The following is a 22458-nucleotide window of genomic DNA, read 5'->3' as shown; positions in this document are numbered from 1 at the left end:
TTAGGATGGGCAAAACGAGTGACCTAAACGACTTTGAGCGTGGTACGATCGCTGTTTCCAGGCACAGCGGATTCAGTATCTCAGAAATGGTCGCCCTCCTGGGATTTTCCTGCACCATAGTGCCTAGGGCAAAGCTCTGCAACAGGTCGATCGCGGACTACCAGTAGCTCACAGTCCACCTACCAGTAGCTCACAGCCCACCTACCAGAGCTCACAGCTACCAGTAGTCACAGTCCACCTACCAGTAGCTCACAGCCCACCTACCAGTAGCTCACAGTCCACCTACCAGTAGCTCACAGTCCACCTACCAGTAGCTCACAGCCCACCTACCAGTAGCTCACAGTCCACCTACCAGTAGCTCACAGCCCACCTACCAGTAGCTCACAGTCCACCTACCAGTAGCTCACAGCCCACCTACCAGTAGCTCACAGCCCACCTACCAGTAGCTCACAGTCCACCTACCAGTAGCTCACAGTCCACCTACCAGTAGCTCACAGTCCACCTACCAGTAGCTCACAGTCCACCTACCAGTAGCTCACAGCCCACCTACCAGTAGCTCACAGTCCACCTACCAGTAGCTCACAGCCCACCTACCAGTAGCTCACAGTCCACCTACCAGTAGCTCACAGTCCACCTACCAGTAGCTCACAGTCCACCTACCAGTAGCTCACAGCCCACCTACCAGTAGCTCACAGCCCACCTACCAGTAGCTCACAGTCCACCTACCAGTAGCTCACAGTCCACCTACCAGTAGCTCACAGTCCACCTACCAGTAGCTCACAGTCCACCTACCAGTAGCTCACAGTCCACCTACCAGTAGCTCACAGCCCACCTACCAGTAGCTCACAGTCCACCTACCTTCATGAACCAACATCCATGAGGAACGTTTTTGACTTGAAGAATCCATGCCCCAAAGATATCAGGCTGTTCTGGAGACAAAGGGGTGTCCGATCCGGTGCTAGATGGGTGTACCTAATAAACTGTCTGGTGAATGTATAATCAGGGACATGAGTTATACCTGTACAGGAATAACTCCTGATTCAGGCTATTTAGTGTAGCTAGCTCATCAAAGCGGTACAAAACACGTTTAAGTTGTGTTTTGTTCATGTTCAAACAAGGAAGACCAAGTCAGGTTTCTTAAAAGGGGTAATCTGCAGTTCGGACAATAACAAAGCCACCACTGATTTGGTAAACAGCTGAGGAATGGGGATGGAGAAATTGAACCACTCTCAAATTGCTAGATCAACTATGGATACAAGGACTGACCACTCATGATATAACAATTATAGTTTTAATCATGTTTTGAGGCAATAAAGAGTTTTTTTTACGTGTGCTTTGTTAACAAACAAATAAATAAAACAACCTTACATTTGGGGTTCTGATGTGACAGTTGAACTAAGCTCATGCGGCATCTATAAGTTATATTCCTCAAGAAATATTGGTTAGATTTCAATCATTTACAAGGCCAATAACAAAGGTACCAATTGCAGAATGCTTTTTATTTTAACGTGTACTTATGGCGTCATTGTCACATGTTGAGCATTAAAACAATTCAGTCTGTACAGATTGAAATCAGTCTGATTTGAATTCATTCTGAAATCTGACGGGGATTATCGCGCTCTCTCTCTCGAATGCTATAGAATCTAGATCCTAGAATTGAGAAAATGTATGGAAAATCATCCACATCAAATCATACACCTCTGCTCTGACAAAAGTAAAGTGATATAAACATAGCATTTTAGTAGTGTAGTCTGGAAACTCCACTTTCGTCTGATGTTCTTTCCTGTCTAAGAAAAAAACTTGGTGAAAGTGAAATGACTGTAGCTTTGTCCTCCCTCAGCTCCCATATTAGGACTGTTGGGGATCTGTCCGAGAGAGAGAAGAGAAAGAGAAAGAGAAAAAGAGAGAGAGAGGAGGAGAGAGAGAGAGATATGGAGAGAGAGATAGAGAGAGAGGAGGAGAGAGAGAGAGAGATGGAGAGAGAGATAGAGAGAGAGAGAGAGAGAGAGAGAGAGAACGTGTTGCATGCCTTCTCAACAGTTGGCATCAGGTAGGGTAGAGGTTGTGAAAGGGGGTATCCACTGTCTCCACCCAATCTCTTCTCCCCCAGTTATTTTCTGGGACACTGCACAGTACAACTTTATTTGATGGCAGAACATTCAGAGGCTGTAAGCTTGTAAGTACAGTATCCTTACCTACTTAGATTATTGTGTGTGTGCCTGCCTGCCTGCCCGCCTGTCCTTAAAACACGCATGAGTGAGTGAGTGTGTGTGTGTGTGAGTGAGTGAGTGAGTGAGTGAGTGAGTGAGTGAGTGAGTGAGTGAGTGAGTGAGTGAGTGAGTGAGTGAGTGAGTGAGTGAGTGAGTGAGTGAGTGAGTGAGTGAGTGAGTGAGTGAGTGAGTATTTGTTGGTCACGTCACCTCGACGGACATCTCATGATTACTCTCAGAGTCTCAATCTCAGAAGGTTATTTTGTTTTCCTCAGCGCTAATGACAGTCTGTGTTAGATGGTGAATTCATCTGAACTCTGGGTGTTTCTTTGGTAGGCCTACTAAGGCTGTGGAGAGAGGAAAATGCAGAAATGTGGAAAAGTTCAGGCTTTGCAGAATGCATGCAGGGGGGAGAAGTTTTGGTGCGGGGGGAGCCTCAGGTTGCAATTCAGAACCTCTCATACCCATTTTACAACGCCAAAGTATTTTTTAACTCATTGACTTTTGCAGTTAAGTCTAAAAAGCTATATTTTTCTCAATGTCAATTTTAAGGCTTAAGTGTGTATACACACTACTGTATTTATACTTTGGATATGGTCTTTCAAAAGGGAAAGTAATTTAAAAAACTGCTTGAGTGGGACTTGAAAACTATTCAGATTCACCCAGAATTTCTCCTGACCTGTTCTTAAATATCACTACAGCTCCACAGTTGCCATGACTACAGATCAGGGCTGTGGTTAATTCCAGTCCCTTCAAGACATAGAACTACCGCTTGAAGCATACAGTCTATGTCCAATCTGATGTAGGTTAATGTAGGTTAATGTATAAGCTATTCATGTTTTGTGGTTTTTGTTCTTTGTGCTTTAGGACACATGGCAAAATGCTTCTGCTGTTTCTGAGTCTCGGTTTGCTCACTTCTAATGTCCAGTCAGAAAAACAAGGTAAACTGCACACTTTATACATTATTATGGTTGGTATGAGTGAGAAAGTTATAGGTTCAAAGATCATAACCCCGAGACATACTAACCTCCCCTGTTATTGTATTGGTGAGGGGTTAGCATGTCTTGGGGGTAAGATCTTTGACCCTCTCATCATTATTCACAATTAAATCAGGAGTATTCATCATCGTGGTAGCAAACACATTATTGTAGAAGTGTTTAGAAACATATGCTGTTCTTATTTATAATAAAAGTGACTCTAAAATGACACACTACATTACTTACCATGAATTTCTATTGAGCAGAAAAGAACTGAAACACAACCAAAACTAACAACAAATGCATCCAACAAGTTTGAAGAGTCAAATTGCATGCTAGGAATATGGGACCAAATACTAAACCTTTCAATACTTTATTAATAAGAATCTTCATTGGTGTCAATAATTATGAACCCTGCCATGTTGAGAGAAAAAAAGACATTTGATTAAATGTCATTGTATTGTCATGTTCAGATTGAACACAGACAGTTTTGTAGCTTCATTGATGCTGACAGAGGTGTATAAATTCCAGTGGTGGAAAAAGTACCCAATTTCCATACAAGAAAAGATGCCTAGAAAATGACTGAAGTAAAGTGAATGTCACCCAGTAAAATACTACTTGATTAAAAGTATTTATTTTTAAATATACTTCAGTATCAAAAGTAAAAGTTAAAATAATTTCCCATTCCTTATTTAAGCAATCTAGACGACAAGATTTTGTATTATATATTGTTTTACTGCTAGCGAGGGGCACACTCCAACACTCAGTGTTTGCATTGGGTAGAATTACCCTCTTACATTTTTGTGCATTAAACAAGAGGGGGGGGGGTTCTACTAAGGTACAGTGCAGTCGGAAAGTACTCAGACCCCATTCCACATTTTGTTACTTTCCAAACTTATTCTAAAATGACTTAAATTAATAGAAATTAATCATCAATACACAATACCCCATAATGACAAAGCAAAAACACGTTTTTATGTACATTTTTGCAAATGTATTAAAAATAATATCAGAAATACCTTATTTTCATAAGTACCCAGACCCTTTGCTATGAGACTTGTAATTAAGCTCAGGTGCATCCTGTTTCCATTGATTATCCTTGAGATGTTTCTACAACTTGATTGTAGTCCACCTGTGGTAAATTCTATTTATTGGACATGATTTGTAAAGGCAAAATTTTTATTTTTATTTTTTATTTCACCTTTATTTAACCAGGTAGGCCGGTTAGGGGTTAGGGGTTAGGGTTAGGGGTTAGGGGTTAGGGTTAGGGGTTAGGGTTAGGGGTTAGGGGTTGGGGTTGGGGGATAGGGTTAGGGGTTGGGGTTAGGGTTAGGCAATAAATAGGCAAAAGTGGCAAAGTAATTACAATTTAGAAATTAACGTTGTAGTGATAGATGAAAACCCCATTTTTTTCTTTCTGAGCTTGCGAGTTTGCTTGTTTGATCTTACCAGCAACAGTGTGTGAAAACCTTGTGAAGACTTACAGAAAACGTTTGACCTCTGTCATTGCCAACAAAGGGTATATAACAAAGTATTGAGATAAACTTTTGTTATTGACCAAATACTTATTTTCCACCATAATTTGCAAATAAATTCATTAAAAATCCTACAATGTGATTTTCTGGATTTTTTTTCTCATTATGTCTGTCATAGTTGAAGTGTACCTATGATGAAAATTACAGGCCTCTCTCATCTTTTTAAGTGGGAGAACTTGCACAATTGGTGGCTGACTAAATACTTTTTTTCCCCACTGTACATATGAATGTGAATGTACATGTTTGTCATTGTATGTACAGTATATGAACACATTTATCATAATGTAAAATGTACTGGAACAATGCTATGATATTATGTTGCATGTTCATTCCTTGATATAGTTTGATACCCAATATTATCCATTGATATCCTTTCATTCATTGACATCCGATACTATGTTGCTTGTCGATTAATTCATGTCCTTGTTTGTTTTCCAGGGGTTAATGTAACGTGTGAAAATCAATCGCTTGTAGCAGGACAGAACCACAACCTGACATGTAGAGTGGATTACAGTGATGCATATCAGAATAAGAAGGGTGATGTAGGTAACAGTGAGACGGGATGTAAAACTGAACAGTATTTCTGGAAGGATAAATCAAAATCTCCAATACGAAATTGTGATTGTACAAAAGATTGTAACACTACGATAACAACCAACACCTACTTTTGTGAGATCAAATATGTTACCAAAGCTGATGAGGGAAACTACACTTTTACCATTAACACAGACTGTGGCAACGGACATGGCACATTGAATGTTTCCGTTACATGTGAGTACAATGTTAATATACAGTGACCAGTGTTACACAGGTTAAATGGGTTCATGTGATATGAGCAGGAAAAGGTCCAGTAATTCAAATGAAATGTGATAATACAGTATTCATATACACTGAGTTAACAAAACATTAGGAACACCTGCTCTTTCCATGGCATAGACTGACCAGGTGAATCCAGGTGAAAGTTATGGTTCCTTGTTGATGTCACTTGTTAAATCAACTTCAATCAGTGATGATGAAGGGGAGGAGACAGGATAAAGAAGGATTTAATTGATTTAGCATTGAGATAAATGAGACATGTCTTGTGTATGTGTCCCATTCAGAGGGTGAATGGGCAAGACAAGATTTAAGTGCATTTCAATGAGGTATGGTAGTAGGCGCCAGGAGCACCGATTTGAGTGTGTCAAGAACTTCAACGCTGCTGGGTTTTTCACGCTCAAAAGTTTCCTGTGTGTATCAAGAATGGTCCACCACGCAAAGGACATCAAGCCAACTTGACACAACTGTGGGAAACATTGTAGTCAAGATGGGCCATTATCCCTGTGGAATGCTTTCGACACCTTGTAGGATCCATGCCCCGATGAATTGAGGCAGTTTTCAGGGCAAAGGGGGGTGCAACTCAATATTAGGAAGGTGTTCCGAATGTGTTGTACACTCAGTGTATATATTCCATATGGGGCTTGATACTGCAACATTTGTGAGTATTCTGAGTGCTAACCTCTCTTTATTTTCTCAGTGAGAAATGAAAAACAAGCGTTTCTGGGATCGTCAGGTCACCTATCGTCAGTATCATCACTGTTCTGGGTTTTCTACTGTTTCTCATCTTAAGACTTAATAATTCCTTGAGAAACAATGGCAAAACTACCAGAGAGGCCCTAAACCAGAAGCCTGCATAACTTTCAGTCTGGAAGAGTTTGTGTGTGTGTGTGTGCGTGTGTGCGTGCGTGCGTGCGTGCGTGCGTGCGTGCGTGCGTGCGTGTGTGTGTGTGTATGTGTGTGTGTTGGTTCTACTATCCTTGTGGGGACAGAAATATCTCATTTACATAAGTAGTCAAACTCCTAAGTCAATAAATACTTTGTGGAAGCTCCTTTTGCATTCATTACAGCTGTGAGTCTGTCTGGGTACGTCTCTAAGTCAATACTTTGTGAAAGCTCCTTCTGCATTGATTACCGCTGTGAGTCTGTCTGGGTACGTCTCTAAGAGCTTTCCACATTTGGATTGTTCAAAATGTTCCCATTATTCTTTTCTAAATTCTTCAAGCTCTGTCAAATTGGCTGTTGATCATAGCTAGAGAACCATTTTCAGATCTTGCCATAGATTGACTGTCTTCTTGGCAACTCTAGTGTAGATTTGGCCATGGTTTATTGTCCAGTTGAAAGGTGAATTCATCGCCCAGCGTCTAGTGTATTGGATTTGCCTAAAAAATAACACTTTGTATTCAGGACAAAAACTGAATTACTTTGCCATGTTTTTTGCAGTGCTACTATAGTGCCTTGTTTCAAACATGATGCATGTTTTGGAATATTTTTATTCTGTACAGGCTTCCTTTTCACTCTGTCAATTATTATTATTTATTTACCTTTATTTAACTAGACAGGTCAGTTATGAACAAATTCTTATTTACAATGACAGTCTACCGGGGAACACTGGGTTAAATGCCTTGTTCAGGTGCAGAACAACAGGTTTTTACCTTGTCAGCTCAGGGATTCAATCCAGGAACTTATTGGTTAATGGCACAACACTCTAACCACTAGGCAACCTGCCGCCCCATCAAACTAATCAAGGTTAGTATTGTGGAGTAACTACAATGTGTTTGATCCATCCTCAGTGTTCTCCTATCACAGCCATTAAACTCTGTAACTGTTTTAAAGTCACCATTGGCCTCATTGTGAAATTCATGAGCGGTTTCATTCCTGTCTGACAACTGAGTTAGGAAGGACACCTGTATCTTTGTAGTGACAGGATGTATTGATACACCACCCAAAGTTAAGTTAGTAACTCCACCAAGCTCAAAGGAATATTCAATGTCTGCTTTTTGTTTTACCCATCTACCAATAGGTTCCCTTTACAAGGCATTTGGAAAACCTCCTTGAATCTGTGATAGAAATTCCCTGCTCGTCCGAGAGACCTTACAGATGATTGTATGTGTGGGGTACAGAGATGAGGTAGTCATTAAAAAATCATTTTAAAACACTACTATTGCACACAGAGTGAGTCCATGCAATGTATTATGTGATTTGTTAAGCAAATGTTTACTCATGAACTTATTTAGACTTGTCATAACAAAGGGGTTGAACACTTTTTTACTCAAGACATTTAAGATTTTTATTTTTGTAATTATTTGTAAAATTTTTGAAAAACCTAATTCCACTTTGACATTATGGGCTATTGTGTGTGGACCAGTGACCCAAACATCTCAGTTGAATCTATTTTCAATTCAGGCTTTAACACAACAAAATGTAGACAAAGTCAAGGGGTGTGAATAAACTGACTCCAAACTAAATGAGACGTCAAATCAACAACATTATGCTGCGACCTGGCCAAGATAAAGCATAGCAATTCGACACATACAACAACACAGAGTTACACATGGAATAAACAAATGTACAATTAATAATACAGTAAGAAAATCTATATACAGCACGTGCAAATGAGGTAGGATAAGAGAGGTAAGGCAATAAATAGCCATGGTGGCAAAGTAATTACAATATAGCAATTAAACACTGAAATGGTAGGATGTGCAGAGGATGAATGTGCAAGTTGAGATACTGGGGTGCAAAGGAGCAAGATAAATAAATAAATACAGTATGGCGATGAGGTAGATTGGATGGGCTATTTACAAATGAGCTATGTACAGGTGCAATGATATGTGAGCGGCTCTGACAGCTGGTGCTTAAAGCAAGTGAGGGAAGTAAGAGTCTCCAGCTTCAGAGATGTTTTGCACTTCGTTCCAGTTATTTGCAGCAGAGAACTGGAAGGACAGGCGGCCAAAGGAAGAATTGGCTTTGGGGGATGACCAGTGGGATATACCTGCTGGAGCACGTGCTACGGGTGGGTGCTGCTATGGTGACCAGTGAGCTGAGATAAGGTGGGGCTTTAACTAGCAGAGATTTGTAGATGACCTGGAGCCAGTGGATTTGGCGACGAGTAAGAAGCGAGGGCCAGCCAACGAGAGCATACAGGTCGCAGTTGTCACGCCCTGACCGTAGAATGCTTTGTACGTTTCTATTTTTTGTTTGGACAGGGTGTGATGTGGGTGGGTATTCTATGTTGTATGTCTAGGTGTTGTTTTCTATGTTTAGGCCTGGTATGGTTCCCAATCAGAGGCAGCTGTCAATCGTTGTCTCTGATTGAGAACCATACTTACCCACTTTTGTTTGTGGTTATTTTCCGTTTCAGTGTTTTCACGGGACTGTTTCGGTTTTCCTTTATTCTCTTGTTTAGTTTGTATTCAGTGTTCAGTTTATTAAAGGTATCATGAACACGTACCACGCTGCGCTTTTGTCCTTTTCCTTCTTCCACCAACGAAAATCGTTACAGCAGTACAGTACAGTACAGTATATGGGACTTGGTGACAAAACGGATGGCACTGTGACAGACTGCATCCAATTTGTTGAGTAGAGTGTTGGAGGCTATTTTGTAAATGACATCGCCGAAGTCGAGAATCGGTAGGATGGTCAGTTTTACGAGGGTATGTTTGGCAGCATGAGTGAAGGATGCTTTGTTGCGAAATAAGAAGCCGATTCTAGATTTCATTTTGGATTGGAGATGTTTAATGTGAGTCTGGAAGGAGGGTTTACAGTCTAACCAGACACCTAGGTATTTGTAGTTGTCCACATATTCTAAGTCAGAACCGTCCAGAGTAGTGATACTGGACGGGCGGGCAGGCAGGTGCACGCAGCGATCGGTTGAAGAGCATTAATTTAGTTTAACTTAGTATTAGTATTTAAGAGCAGTTGGAGGCCACGGAAGGAGAGTTGTATGGCATTGAAGCTCATCTGGTATTTACCCCCATAGAGACAACCAGAGGTCCGGACAACAGGCACTCCATTTTGACATACTGAACTCTATCGGAGAAGTAGTTGGTGAACCAAGCGAGGCAATCATTTGATGAACCAAGGCTTTTGAGCCTGCCAATAAGACTGTTGTGATTGACAGAGTCGTAAGCCAGGTCAATGAATATGGCTGCACAGTAATGTCTCTTATCGATGGCGGATATGATATCATTTAGGACCTTGAGCGTGGCTGAGGTGCACCCATGACCAGCTCTGAAACCAGATTGCATAGCGGAGAAGGTACGGTGAGATTCAAAATGGTCGGTAATCTGTTTGTTAACTTGGCTTTCAAAGACTTTAGAAAGGCAGGGTAGAATAGATATAGGTCTGTAGCAGTTTGGGTCTAGAGTGTCTCCCCCTTTAAAGAGGGGGATGGCCGCGTCCGCTTTCCAATCTATGGTAATCTCAGACGATACGAAAGGGAGGTTGAACAGGCTAGTAATAGAGGTTGCAACAATTTCGGCAGATAATATTAGAAAGAGAGGGTCCAGATTGTCTAGCCCGGCTGATTTGTATGGGTCCAGATTTTGCAGCTCTTTCAGAACATCAGCTATCTGGATTTGGGTGAAGGAAAAGTGGGGGATGTTTGGGCGAGTTGCAATGGGGAGCGCAGGGCTGTTGACCGGGGTAGGAGTAGCCAGGTGGAAACCATGGCCAGCCGTAGAAAAATGCTTATTGAAATTCTCAATTATTGAGGATTTATCGGTAGTGACAGTGGTTCCTATCCTCAGCACAGTGGCAGCTGGGAGGAGGTGCTCTTATTCTCCATGGACTTTCCAGTGTCCCTGAACTGTTTGAAAAAGCTAACCTTAGCTTTCCTAACTACTTGTGTATATTGGTTGCTATCTTCCCTGAAAAGTTGCATATCACAGGGGCTATTCGATGCTAATGCAGAACGCCACAGGATGTTTTTTTGCTGGTCAAGGGCAGACAGGTCTGGAGTGAACCAAGGGCTATATCTATTCCTGGTTCAAATTTTCTTTGAACGGAGCATGCTTATTTAAGATGGTGAGGAAGTTTTAAAGAATAACCAGGCATCCTCTACTGACGGGATGAGGTCAATGTCATTCCAGGATACCCGGGCCAGGCCGATTAGAAAGGACTGCTCGCAGAAGTGTTTCATGGAGAATTTGACAGTGATGAGGGGTGGTCATTTGACCACAGACCCATTACGGATGCAGGCAATCAGGCAGTGATTGCTGAGATCTTGGTTGAAAACAGCAGAGGTGTATTTGGAGGGCGGGTTAGTTAGGATGATATGGTCGCCAGGTCGTAATTGTAAATGAGAACTTGTTCTCAACTTGCCTACCTGGTTAACTAAAGGTGAAATAAATCAAATAAAAAAATATCTAGAGGGTGCCCGTGTTTACGGATTTGGGGTTGTACCTGGTAGGTTCATAGATAATTTGTGTGAGATTGAAGGCATCAAGCTTAGATTATAGGATGGTCGGGGTGTTAAGCATGTCCCAGTTTATGTCACCTAGCAGCACGAGCTCAGAAGATAGATGCGGGGCATTCAATTCACAGATGGTGTCCAGGCCACAGTTGAGGGTGGTCTATAGCAAGCGACAACAGTGAGAGACTTGTTTCTGGAAAGGTGAAGTAGAAGCTCTAATTGTTTTGGTACAGACTTGGATAGTAAGACAGAACTCTGCAGGCTATCACTGCAGTAGATTGCAACACCACCCCTTTTGGCAGTTCTATCTTTGCGGAAAATGTTAAAGTTAGGGATGGAAATTTCAGGGTTTTTGCTGGTTTTCCTAAACCAGGATTCAGACATGGCTAAGGAATCCAGGTTGGCAGAATGTTCTAAAGCAGTGAATAAAGCAAACTTAGGGAGTAGGCTTCTAATGTTAACATGCATGAAACCAAGGCTTTTACGGTTACAGAAGTCAACCAATTATAGCACCTAGGCACTGCTGGCCCTGGATTAACCTCTACATCACCAGAGGAACAGAGGAGAAGTAGGAGAAGGGTACGGCTAAAGGCTATAAGAACTGGCCGTCTAGTACGTTCGGAACAGAGAGTAAAGGGAGCAGATTTCTGGGCACGATAGCATAGATTCAAGGCATAATGTACAAAGGTATGGTAGGAAGAGAGTACATTGGAGGTAAACCTAGGCATTGAGTAATGATGAGAGAGATATAGTCTCTAGAGACATTTAAACCAGGTGATGTCATCGCATATTTAGGAGGTGGAACAACATGGTTGGTTAAGGCATATTGAGCAGGGCTAGAGGCTCTACAGTGAAATAAGACAGTAATCACTAACCAGAATAGTAATGGACAAGGCATATTGACATTAGGGAGAGGCATGCGTAGGCAAGTGATCTTATGGGTCCAGTGGGTGTTTGGGCTGGCTGGGGACACGTAGATTCAGACAGTTAGCAGGCCGGGGCTAGCAAGCTAGCATAAGGGCCTTAGAGGGATGTCGCGATGGGGGAAAGTCTGTTTTTGCCTCTTCTTTTGCGAATGGGGCGGCAGGGTAGCCTAGTGGTAGGAGCGTTGGACTAGTAACCGGAAGGTTGCAAGTTCAAATCCCCGAGCTGACAAGGTACAAATCTGTCATTCTGCCCCTGAACAGGCAGTTAACCCACTGTTCCTAGGCCATCATTGAAAATAAGAATTAGTTCTTAACTGACTTGCCTAGTAAAATAAAGGGTAAAAAATGACACTGGCTTTAGTCACACACAAGGATGGCCGATATGGTCATATTGTTATGGTACTATAGTCATATAGTTATAGTCATATAGTTATGGTACTATAGTTATGGTACTATAGTTATGGTAATATAGTTAAAGTCATATTGTTATGGTAATATAGTTATGGTAATATGGTTATAGTCATATAGTTATGGTACTATAGTTATGGTACTATAGTTATGGTAATATAGTTATGGTACTATAGGTATGGTAATATAGTTATGGTAATATAGTTATGGTAATATAGTTATGGCAATATACAGTGGGGCAAAAAAGTATTTAGTCAGCCAACAATTGTGCAAGTTCTCCCACTTAAAAAGATGAGAGAGGCCTGTAATTTTCATCATAGGTACACTTCAACTATGACAGACAAAATGAGGAAAGAAAACCTTTGTTTGCTGATATGTTTTCCTCAACATACACAGTAAACAAACAGTAAACAGTAAACAGTAAACAGTAAACAGTAAACAGTAAACAAACAAAAAAACATAAAACTTGGCTTCACTGAGTTCGTTTAATGCAGGACTACCATTTTATGACTCTTTCACCCACACACACCACAACCTTTACAGTTCAAATCCTTTATTTTCATCCCCTCATCTTTATAATTTACTTACGGGGCAGCAGGTAGCCTAGTGGTTAGAGCTTTCGGCCTGTATCTGTAAGGTTGCTAGATCGAATCCCCGAGCTGACAAGGTAAATGTCTGTCGTTCTTCCCCTGAACAAGGCAGTCTTCGGATGGGGCCACAGTGTCTCCTGACCCCTGACCATGCTGGTCAGCTATGAACATTTGAACATCTTGGCGATGTTCTGTTATAATCTCCACCTAGCACAGCCAGAAGAGTACTGGCCACCCCACATAGCCTGGTTTCTTCCTAGGTTTTGGCCTTTCAAGGGAGTTTTTCCTAGCCACCGTGCTTCTACACCTGCATTGCTTGCTGTTTGGGGTTTTAGGATGGGTTTCTGTACAGCACTTTGAGATATCAGCTGATGTAAGAAGGGCTTTATAAATACATTTGATTTGATTTGATTTTAACACACTGTTCCTAGGCCGTCATTGTAAATAAGAATTAGTTCTTAACTGACTTGCCTAGTTAAATAAAGGTAAAATACATGTTTTTTTTAAACAGTCAGTATGGAGTCATAGTGACGGAGAAATGTCTTTGTGGAGGCAGCAACAGAACAGATGCTATGGCCCTGAGGTCATTTCCTATCTGTAGGGACAAATCATCAGTGTCCTATCACCCCTGCAGCTGTATTGGTTATATTGCATCGATACATAGAGATGGCTGAATGTTACGATACAATCGATTGCATACAAGGCTCATTGTTCGTGTTTTGCGATAACACCCAGGATGAAAATGAAGGAGAGGGCATGGAGATCAGCATAACATGGTGTCATGACTGTCCTGCTCGGCTGAGGTTACCAGGGACCACAATCCTACAAAGAGATGTCTCACCCACCAGAGGAGAAGAGATCAAGGGGTATGAAGAAGGGGGGGGGGGGGTTATGACACCTCACGCCCATTGTAAATCTAAGGCAGCAGACAAAATTCCTTTTTCCTCTCACTATGGAGAACCGGCCTCAGAACATTAACATGCAATAAATGGACTTTGGGACAATGGGCTTCGTCAGCCACAATGGTGGTAATGACGAAAGATGGAATATGAAAATGAATGTCATTTTTGTTGTGTTAATAAAAGTTAAAGGACGACGTTATAACGAAAACAGTGTAACTTTAAGAGTTATCCTAGTATATGCTTGATGTTTTGTCACACCCTGACCATAGAGAGCTTTTATTCTCTATGTTGGTTAGGTCAGGGTGTTATTTAAGGGTGGGTTATCTAGGTGAATTATATTTCTATGTTGGCCAAGTATGGTTCCCAATCAGAGGCAGCTATTTATCGTTGTCTCTGATTGGGGATCATATTTAGGTAGCCATTTTCCCATTGTGCTTTGTGGGATCTTGTCTATGTTTCGTTGCCTGTGAGCATTATTATAGCTTTCGTTTGTTCGTTTTGTTCTTCTATTCTATTCTTTCTATTCCATAATAAAGGATGGAAACATACCACGCTGCATCTTGGTCTACTCCTTATGACATGTTTATACATTGTACGTTTGGTGGAAAATGGCCAAATCAAATAGAATGTTTTTGTAAAGATGAAATGTGAAGTTAGTTGTCTAAATTGGATCTGAGTAAAATCTAGACCTTGCCTCGTAACTTGGTACGCCCAGAGAATTGCCCTAAAGGCGGAAACGCCCACTTCTGACCCGAGGGTATAAGACATCTGAGTTAAAGATTAACATGCCAGTCTAAGTGACCCGAGGTGCAGCCAAGGTCTGAGTAGTCAACGAACCCAAAACGGAACACAAGTTTGAAGACAAAGGAACCCTCTTCTGTCCATGCTACGGATGAGTAGCTTCATCTAAGAGGGTGAATTCAAGCTGGACCACCCTGTCACCAATCTCCATCGAATCGTGTATCTACACTGCTTTCATTCCTACGCTGTGAGCCCTGAGCTACAGGGCTGGCTGTCCTCAGAAGACCCCTTTCAGAACAAGGGCGAGGAAACAGACCACTAAGACAAAGAACACTGACATCGTGAGGACAACCAGAGAGTTACACCAGAGAAGTGCGTCATCCGAGAAGCCTAAACGGTCCATCGGGGACTTTAACATGTAATTACAGCATTATATTCTGACCCATAAGAGCGGCAGTTCGGGGCAAGGTTAGGGTTAAAATAAGCATAGCTGACAAATGCACCCAAATGTATATTTCTCTCTCTTTTAAATCCCCATTTTGGGTAACACGTGTCATAGTGTGTTGGCCCTTTGTACTAAGTCCTAATCAATAGCCTTGACTGTGTTTTGTGTATGTGTGTCTTATATTATCATTTTTGCTCGCTAGTAAATAAATAATCAACTAGATTGGTATGGTACAGACTCATTGGTATGGTACAGACTCATTGGTGGGTTTGTGCAGAATCCCGGATTATGCGATGTTCAGAATTAGACTGTAGAGGAAATTGATTAATTAGCGACTGTTGAACAATCAATATTCTGATATTCTTTGAGTTAATTTGGAAAATATAAACTCAATAAAACCAACTTTCCCATGGTGCCCCAGGTTAATGAGTTAATAATTGCCTGATTAATTTAATCACGCAATTGTAAACAATGAATCACTCGATGAGCAGCAGTCGTCACATTAACTGATACAACTTCACGACAATGGGTATAGAAGGTAATGTCTGGATGGTTCTGTCCCTAGTTGTAGTCACATCAATGTGTATAGAAGGTAATGTCTGGATGGTTCTGTCCCTAGTTGTAGTCACATCAATGTGTATAGAAGGTAATGTCTGGATGGTTCTGTCTCTAGTTGTAGTCACATCAATGTGTATAGAAGGTAATGTCTGGATGGTTCTGTCCCTAGTTGTAGTCACATCAATGGGTATAGAAGGTAATGTCTGGATGGTTCTGTCCCTAGTTGTAGTCACATCAATGGGTATAGAAGGTAATGTCTGGATGGTTCTGTCCCTAGTTGTAGTCACATCAATGGGTATAGAAGGTAATGTCTGGATGGTTCTGTCCCTAGTTGTAGTCACATCAATGTGTATAGAAGGTAATGTCTGGATGGTTCTGTCCCTAGTTGTAGTCACATCAATGTGTATAGAAGGTAATGTCTGGATGGTTCTGTCCCTAGTTGTAGTCACATCAATGTGTATAGAAGGTAATGTCTGGATGGTTCTGTCCCTAGTTGTAGTCACATCAATGTGTATAGAAGGTAATGTCTGGATGGTTCTGTCCCTAGTTGTAGTCACATCAATGTGTATAGAAGGTAATGTCTGGATGGTTCTGTCCCTAGTTGTAGTCACATCAATGTGTATAGAAGGTAATGTCTGGATGGTTCTGTCCCTAGTTGTAGTCACATCAATGTGTATAGAAGGTAATGTCTGGATGGTTCTGTCCCTAGTTGTAGTCACATCAATGTGTATAGAAGGTAATGTCTGGATGGTTCTGTCCCTAGTTGTAGCCACATCAATGTGTATAGAAGGTAATGTCTGGATGGTTCTGTCTCTAGTTGTAGCCACATCAATGTGTATAGAAGGTAATGTCTGGATGGTTCTGTCTCTAGTTGTAGCCACATCAATGTGTATAGAAGGTAACGTCTGGATGGTTCTGTCCCTAGTTGTAGTCATAGTTGTAGTCATAGTTGGGTTGGGGTTAGCTGATTTATTGGTTAATGCATCATATGAAAGAGGATAGATGTTGGGGTAATTGTACTCTAAACAACATGCTGAAGGCATTGATGTGAAAGCATATACAGTGCTGAGTTACCTCAAGAGGATGTAGGGTTTTGGCAATAGAAAAGATGGGGAACAAAGTGAAAATGACATGACTTGGGAACACCTCTCGGAAAGGGGAAGACAGGGCGAAAGCATGAGGAGGCTTTTTGATCATAGAACAGAGGCAATAAGTCTGAGTTTGTAAACCTCACAGTGAATGTTTTGTTATCATTGTTTGTTCATTTATAAGTAAATTCCAAGATTATGTAAGTTGAACATTAGGAAGCTATTGTTCCAGATGGGGGACTACTAGATTTGAGGTGAAACTTGGAACATTGTTATACTCAGAAGCAAAGTATATAAAGGAGTTAAAGAGACTGGTTTTTACATCAGAAGTTAATGGTTGTCTGTAGAAGACAGATGGCTTTGGAATTTGTTGGATAGATGGGGGGAGGTCATAGGATTGCTATAGGGGAAGCGGATGGACATCTGTGGATTAGGCGAAGGAGGGCTAGAGCTCAAGTCGGATCCCCTGAAGGGAGAAATGATGGTTATTTAACCTATTACCCTCTTCCTGTCATACGATAAGATGTAAGGATTGGAGAGAAGAACTAGTGCCTAAATTGTAGTATATATACTTGTGATGGGTTGGAACATGTTTTTGTCTGAATCCAGCTGTATCCTTTGGGAAGAATTAAACGTGTTAGGGATAGGGTCTAGTTTCCTGAATTTCCGCCTGACTGACATGCCCAAATTAAACTGCCGGTTACTCAGCCAGGATATGCAATTAATTGGTATCATTGGATAGATAACACTTTGAAGTTTCTAAAACTGTTACAATAATGTCTGAGACTATAACAGAATTGAAATGGAGGGCAACATTTTTTAAGAAAAACCAACAGGACAATGATTTTCTTTTAGGTCCAAGGCTCTTACAATGGAAAAATATGGGTCCTATGTAATTCCATCTCCCAGATTGCAATTCCTATGGCTTCCACTAGATGTCAACAGTTAAAACCCTGTGGATTGATGAGGAATTGAAAAATGGTATGGTTGAGAGGGATGAGGCAAAAAGAATTGCAAATAAGTATGGCTGCACAACAGATTGGCAAACGTATTACATTTCGAGTTATAATCTTACTAAACTGGAATTACACTATGAAACAAGGATAAATTACGTAAAGAATGATAGTAAAAAGCTTTGAAGAACCTTAACCTCTCTAGGGTATGTGGGACGCTAGCGTCCCACCTGGCCAACATCCAGTGAGATTGCAGAGCTCCAAATTCAAATACAGAAATACTCATTATAAAAATTCAGAAAACAAAACATATTTTACATAATCTTTAAACCTAACTTCTTGTGAATCCAACCACGGTGTCAGATTTTTTAAATGCTTTATGGCGAAAGCATACCTTACGCTTATTTGAGAACATAGCCCAGTTGACAAATAATTTCAAACAGTAACCAGCCAAGCAGAAGAGTTGCAAAACTCAGAAATAGAGATAAAATTCATCCCTTACCTTTGATGATCTTCATATGGTCTGCACAACGCATCACCGGGGGCAAACTACCTGCCCTCCAGGACACCTACACCACCCGATGTTACAGGAAGGCCATAAAGATCATCAAGGACATCAACCACCCGAACCACTGCCTGTTCACCCCGCTATCATCCAGAAGGCGAGGTCAGTACAGGTGCATCAAAGCTGGGACTGAGAGACTGAAAAACAGCTTCTATCTCAAGGCTATCAGACTGTTAAACAGCCACCATTGAGTGGCTGCTGCCAACACACTGTCATTGACACTGACCCAACTCCAGCCACTTTAATAATGGGAATTGATGGGAAATGATGTAAATATATCACTAGCCACTTTAAACAATGCTACCTTATATAATGTTACTTACCCTACATTATTCATCTCATATGCATACGTATATACTGTACTCTACATCATCGACTGCATCCTTATGTAATACATGTATCACTAGCCACTTTAACTATGCCACTTTGTTTACTTTGTCTACATACTCATCTCATATGTATATACTGTACTCGATACCATCTACTGTATGCTGCTCTGTACCATCACTCACTCATATATCCTTATGTACATATTCTTTATCCCCTTACACTGTGTATAAGACAGTAGTTTTAGAATTGTTAGTTAGATTACTTGTTGGTTATCACTGCATTGTCGGAACTAGAAGCACAAGCATTTCGCTACACTCGCATTAACATCTGCTAACCATGTGTATGTGACAAATAAAATTTGATTTGATTTGATTTGATATGGTTGCACTCAGAAGACATTCATTTACTCAATAAATGTTATTTTTGTTCGATAAAGTCTCTTTATATCCAAAAACCTCTGTTTTGTTCACGCGTTTTCTTTAGTAATCCACAGGCTCAAACGCAGTCAAAACAGGCAGACAAAAAATTCCAAATTGTATCCGTAAAGTTCATAGAGACATGTCAAACGATATTTATATTCAATCCTCAGGTTGTTTTTAGCCTAAATGATCTATAATATTTAAACCGGACAATAACGTTGTCAATATAAAACTTAACTTCTTGCGTCGAGCCAACCCGGATCCGGGATCGTGACTACAGCCTCAAGCCCATGACCATAACGCAACGTTAACTATTCATGAAAATCGCAAATGAAATGAAATCAATATGCTAGCTCTCAAGCTTAGCCTTTTGTTAACAACACTGTCATCTCAGATTTTCAAAAATATGCTTCTCAACCATAACAAAACTAGCATTTAGCATTTAGCGTTAGCAATTAGCATTTAGCGTTAGCATTAGCAGGCAACATTTTCACAAAAATCAGAAAAACATTCAAATAAATAATTTACCTTTGAAGAACTTCGGATGTTGTCAATGAGGAGACTCTCAGTTAGATAGCAAATGTTCAGTTTTCCTGAAAGATTATTTGTGCAGGAGAAATCGGTCTGTTTTCTGCGTCATGTTTGGCTACCAAAAAAACCCGAAAATTCAGTTATAAAAACGTCGAACTTTTTCCAAAATAACTCCATAATATCAACTGAAACATGGCAAACGTTTAGAATCAATCCTCAAGGTGTTTTTCTACATATCTCTTCAAAGATATATCGTTCGTGGAAGTGTGCTTCTCCCTCTGAATCGCATGGTAAAATGATTGCAGCTGGGAATTACGCACCAACTTAGACAAAGGACACCGGGCGGACCCCTGGCAAATGGAGTCTCTTATGGCCAATCTTCCAATGATATGCCTACAAATACGTCACAATGCTGCAGACATCTTGGACGAACGGCAGAGAGCATAAGCTCGTTCATGGCACATTCACAGCCATATAAGAAGAAGATAGAAAAACAGAGCTTCAAAAATTCTGCTAATTTCCTGTTTGAGGTTTCATCTTGGTTTCGCCTGTAGCATGAGTTCCGTGGCACTCACAGATAATATATTTGCAGTTTTGAAAACGTCAGAGTGTTTTCTTTCCAAAGCTGCCAATTATATGCATAGTCGAGCATCTTTTCGTGACAAAATATTGCGCTTAAAACGGGAACGTTTTTTTATCCAATAATGAAATAGCGCCCCCATAGCTTCAACTGGTTAAACAAGAAATGCACTCTCTCGGGATTGCGCATGAAAAAGCTCTGTGACACGAGGGTCCACTCATTCAGACTGGTCTTACTCCCTCATTTATCAGAATACAAGCCTGAAACAATTTCTACAGACTGTTGACATCTAGTGGAAGGCATAGGGACTGCAATTGAGTCCTAAGTCAATGGATACTCTAATGGCATTGAATAGAAAACTACAAACAAAAACAAAAACTACTTCCTGAATGGATTTTTCTCAGGTTTTCGACCTGCCAAATCAGTTCTGTTATACTCACAGACACTATTTTAACAGTTTTGGAAACTTTAGAGTGTTTTCTATCCAAATCTACCATGCATATCATATCTTCTGGGCCCGAGTAGCAGGCCGTTTAATTTGGGCATGCTTTTCATCCAAAATTCAGAATGCTGCCCCCTACCCTAGAGAAGTTTTAAATTACATTTTGGTAAAAAATGCAAACTCAGCTCCATCATTCATTGAATGAGATGGCTCATCACAAAACCAACTGATATTGCCAACTGCTTTAATGATTTTTTTGATTGGCAAGATTTAACAAATTTGGAGGAGGGAAGCAAAAAAACCTGGAGGGTTTTCTGCCACCTAAAAATAGGAAAGCCCCCTTTACTGGCTCAAATAGCCAACCGATCAGCCTGTCACCAACCCTTAGTAAACTTTTGGGAAAAAAATGTGTTTGACCAGATACAATGCTATTTTAGAGTAAAGCAATTGACAACAAACTTTTATCACACTTATAGGGAAGGACATTCAACAAGCACAGTAATTACAAAAATGAATGATGATTGACTGAGAGAAATTGATGATACAATTATTGTGGGGGCTGTTTTGTCTTCAGTGCGGCTTTTGATGTTATCGATCTTAGTCTGCTGTTGGAAAAACGTTATGGCTTTACACCCCTGCTTGATTGTGGATAAAGAGTTTCCTGTCTAACAGAACACAGAGGGCAAAGCCAGTGTGTCTATGTATGCAGATGACTCAACACTATACATGTCAGTTACTACAGCGACTGAAATGACTTCAACATTTAACAAAGAGCTGCAAATAGTTTCAGAGTGGGTGGCAAGGAATAAGTTAGTTCTAAATATTTCTAAAACTAAAAGTATTGTATTTGGGACAAATCATTCACTAAACCCTATACCTCAACTAAACCATGTAATAAATAATGTGGAAATTGAACAAGTTGAAGTGGCTAAACTGTCTGTTCTGGACTTGGGGACTGTGAAGAGACATCTTGTGTCATGTCAACTGAACAGTAGTCCAGGTGCGACAAAACTAGGGCCTATAGGACCTGCCTTGTTGATAGTGCTGTTAAGGTAGTACAGAGAGATCCTTGATGAAAACTCCAGAGTGTTCAGGACCTCAGACTGGGGCAAAACCTGCTCCAGAGTGTTCAGGACCTCAGACTGGGGCAGAGGTTTACCCTCCAACAGGACAATGACCTGGAGGTGTGTTGGGTCATACTGTGGTAGCCATGCTACTTAATTGTGCCTTGAATTCTAAATAAATCACAGACAGTGTTACCAGCAAAGCATCCCCACACCATCACACCTCCTCCTCCATGCTTCACGGTGTAAACTACACATGCAGAGATCATCCGTTCACCTACTCTGCGTCTCACAAAGACACGGCGGTTTGAACCAAAAATCGCAAATTTGTACTCTTCAGACCAAAGGACAGATTTCCACCGGTCTAATGTCCATTGTTCGTGTTTCTTGGCCCAAGCAAGTCTCTTTTTCTTATTGGTGTCCTTTAGTATTGGTTTCTTTGCAGCAATTCAACCATAAAGGCATGATTCACGCAGTCCCCTCTGAACAGTTGATGTTGAGATGTATCTGTTACTTGAACTCTGTGAAGCATTTATTTGGGCTGCAATTTCTTTGGCTGGTAACTCTAATGAACTTATCCTCTGCAGCAGAGGTAACTCTGGGTCTTTCTTCCTGTGGATGTCCTCATGAGAGACAGTTTCATCATAGCGCTTGATGGTTTTTGCAACTGCACTTTAAAAGTTCCTGAAATTTTACGCATTGACTGATCTTCATGTCTTAAAGTAATGATGGACTGTCATTTCTCTTCAATTATTTGAGCTGTTCTTCCCATAATATAGACTTGGTCTTTTACCAAATAGGGTAATCTTCTGTATACCACCCATACCTTTTTGATCGCCGGGAGCGGGCGTGAGGATCTGTGTACTTTTTGAATATTATTGCCTGTCTGTGATCTGAACTCCTCACAAAAACGGGTCAAATGTGTAGAAAGTATGTTCGTTTATTGGCATCACTGTTTAATTTAG

At 40.8% G+C, this 22458-nt stretch overlaps 1 long non-coding RNA gene across 1 annotated transcript; it reads left to right on the top strand.

Moving 5' to 3' along the window:
- The first annotated feature begins 1995 nt into the window (after positions 1-1995).
- Positions 1996-7374, top strand: LOC115122225 (uncharacterized). Its single transcript, XR_010460756.1, has 4 exons — positions 1996-2176; positions 3078-3151; positions 5161-5493; positions 6236-7374. It is a non-coding gene; the product is annotated as an uncharacterized LOC115122225 (long non-coding RNA).
- Positions 7375-22458: the final 15084 nt, after the last annotated feature.

This window comes from Oncorhynchus nerka, linkage group LG23, assembly GCF_034236695.1.
Source record: "Oncorhynchus nerka isolate Pitt River linkage group LG23, Oner_Uvic_2.0, whole genome shotgun sequence".
In the NCBI taxonomy this organism is placed as follows: Eukaryota; Metazoa; Chordata; class Actinopteri; order Salmoniformes; family Salmonidae; genus Oncorhynchus; species Oncorhynchus nerka.
The sequence above is the reverse complement of the archived record's forward strand: the minus strand, read 5'-3'. Positions and strand labels throughout refer to the sequence as shown.